Raw genomic sequence first — 3,463 nt, 5'->3', positions numbered from 1 at the left:
TTTTCTAAACAAAATCTTCTTTAGGGTTATCCCTTTTAAATTGGCTATGGATAAGATATATTGTCTGAATTTCTCATTTAAAAAAATCCATCATTTAACATACGTCATTAAGAGAAATAATGCTTCTGGACATAAAGGTTTTCTTCATGTAAGAGATTCATATAAATATGCATTCAAATCTGAATGCATTCATATGTTATGGCATCAGTTACTACCTCGAATAGTATAGCAGGAAAGGAACAGAAGAAAACGCTGGTGAAAAGAACCTTAGGAAGAAGGGAAGGGCCTTTTGGGCAAACTTCATTTGCCCTCAAATTAGGCCAATAGTTTCCTATGCTTCACTAAAATTTGTTGTTCATGTAAGTGAGTCCTGAATCTTACAGTTTTAAGGATAATGAAAACCTAGGCACTCTCCCCATCTTAGATCCTCAACTATCTGTATTCACAAAGTCCATTTTGCAGATTCACACACTCTGAGATGAGGATGTGGATGTTCTTGGAATGCCATTATTCTGCTTACTATAGCCTAATATAACAAATATATTTCTAATAAAACACACACATTTCTAACATAACTGTAATAGCAATAATAGTTTGCAAATTATTAAACAGTTACATTGCAGCTAAATTATTTCCTTGCAGTCTCATGGTCTTTTCAAAAAATGTATTGTTTTTGTTTCATGAGTAGTTAGGACTTTTTTAGTAAGAAAATTAGATAGGAAAGAAGGATATGTTTCAAAAGAAGATCATATTAGTGAGAGGAAAAAATGAAAAACAGTATATTAAGGCTAGTTGTACCTCCCCCCACACACAATCTACCTTTATCTTTATTTCTGTCAGTCTATTGATCAATCTATTTTCTATCTATACAAATAAGTTTTGAAATGATTTTTGTATTCTATTTAAGTGCCTAAATGTATAAAAACTAGTATATGTTTTATGAGCATATAAATAATGTATGGAGAACTTATTCCATATCATTAAGCACATTTTAGAGCACATTCTACAAACTAAAGAACATGTAATAAATTATTCTAATATTCTGTAAGCCAAATATTCCAATTTATCCTTTCATTTTACCACTACTTATCAATTGCCTATGGAGTGGCAGGTACTGCCCTCAGCATAGTTGATTTAGTACCACAGACAATTGCCGGGAGCCAGCGTGAGGAACTCCACCCATAGCAAAGGTCATGAGAAAGGAGGCTCAGCATACGCAAAGGTGGGATTGAGCCTCAGGAGCCCCCCTGGAAATTCTCGAGCACCTACCCCCAAAACCAAAGTCTGCCCACTTTACTGCTTTGTGTTCTCCCCTACACCTCTGACTTTACAGGAGGCTGTCCCCCACCACCTCTCTCTGAAAAAGAGTAACTTACAGCTCCAGTTAATAAAGTTCCTGGGCGTGACAAGAGTGTTTCAACCTACAAACTCCTTTGGAAGTTCTCTAGCCTGCCCTTCAGGTTCTTCTGGCCACATGTGATTGTTCAGAGCCTCCCAACTGTGAGAGGCATGAGATGTTCTAAACTGTCTAAATACAGATTCCTTTGAGCAGTTAAAAGATTGATTAGAAATTGTATTGGTGAAGGGTTTTTCACTTGTTGGGCCAATGTTTACTGTTAATTTTCCGTATCCCTTACCTACTGTGTCCCTGGAAGTGTATTGATTAATATAATTGATGTATAGGAATGTAAGTAGTAGCTTTAATGTTTGTAACCTTGGACCCTTGAGCTAATTCTTTTCTTGTTATAGCCCACCACACCTTTGCCCTATAGGAATGAAACTTTATCTAATGCTTTTGGAGGGTGGCGCCTGACTTTAGAATAACCACCTTTAGAGAAAAATAAGTTTTCTGAAGAAAGGGTCATAAAATGTTAACAGGCCTCCTGGCCAGAAGATGATGTAAATCACCTAAACTTTTGCATATAAGTTTGAAAGCTTAGCTTCGATAATGATCAAGGACTGCTGTGTTTGCATGACTCCTCCCCTTCCCCCATTGTCCTCTATGCACAACTTAAGGTATAAAAACTACTTTGGAAAATAAAATGCAGGAAGCTTGGTCTCCCACGTCGTTCTTTCTCTCACCTTCTGGCTGAATTCCTATCTGGAGCGTGGAGGCTTGTCAAGCCTACTAATTATGCCTGGGCTTCTAAGATCTGACTGGGGAGGCCTTAGTGTTTCCTCTTCTTCGGAAGAATGGGAGGACGCCTGCGGCCTATGTAGGTGATGCAAATTCCTTGTCTTGGAATTTTATTAGCTTTCCACGTAAACCAAGTTATTCAGCCTCTTTTCTTCACTGAATTTTCTCAATGAGCTAGCCTTATTTAACCACTCTTTATATCTTTAATTCTATCGTATCCTGATCACCAACACCATCCCTGCTTCGAATTCCCTGGATCCACCGGGGCTGGACCCCTGCAGACAGTACCAAGGACAAAACAGATGCCAGCATCTGTTCTTATGGAGCTTATATTTCTGTAGGATAGTTGGACAATCAAATAAGTAAAATCTATCATAACTACAAATGGTAAAAGAGAATGAGGGATGACAGGGGGAGGTTCTAGGGTAAGATGGGTTCCAGGAAAAGCTGCACTTTTAAATGGGTGGTCACAAAAGTTCTTTCGGAAAGGTAACATCTAAACAAAGAATAAGGACATGAGGGATCAAATCTTGATTTGGATTTCTAAATTAAAGAGGAGGAGGGGTAAGTCTCAGAGCAGTGAATGAGACATTCTCTGAGAATGTTCATTCTATCTTTTGACTAATGCTGATTGATGCCCTGATGGACCAGACAGTCTACACACACAGGTAGACTTCACAGGGCTTATGATCCCAGGAGACAATGACCTTCTTTCAAATAAATTTGTTCTACTTGACTCATAATCTTTATGAAAATGAGGGAAAATTGTAAATCATGCTCCTAAAATTTTCCTATTTATGAAAGAAGCTTAGTTTGCTAATCTTTTTTTTAATTTAATTTAATTTTTTAACTTTACAATATTGTATTAGTTTTGCCAAATATCGAAATGAATCCGCCACAGGTATACCTGTGTTCCTCATCCTGAACTCTCCTCCCTCCTCCCTCCCCATACCATCCCTCTGGGTCGTCCCAGTGCACCAGCCCCAAGCACCCAGTATTGTGTTTTGAAACTGGACTGGCGACTCGTTTCATACACGATATTATACGTGTTTCACTGCTATTCTCCCAAATCGCCCCATCCTCTCCCTCTCTCACAGAGTCCAAAAGACTGTTCTATATATCAGTGTCTCTTTTGCTGTCTCGTATACCGGGTTATTGTTACGATCTTTCTAAGTTCCATATATATGCGTTAGTATACTGTATTGGTGTTTTTCTTTCTGGCTTACTTCACTCCGTATAATAGGCTCCAGTTTCATCCACCTCATTAGAACTGATTCAAATGCATTGTTTTTAATGGCTGAGTAATACTCCATTGTGTACATGTAC

This window comes from Bison bison, unplaced genomic scaffold (assembly GCF_000754665.1).
Source record: "Bison bison bison isolate TAMUID 2011002044 unplaced genomic scaffold, Bison_UMD1.0 scf7180017864358, whole genome shotgun sequence".
NCBI lineage: Eukaryota > Metazoa > Chordata > Mammalia > Artiodactyla > Bovidae > Bison > Bison bison.
The sequence above is the reverse complement of the archived record's forward strand: the minus strand, read 5'-3'. Positions refer to the sequence as shown.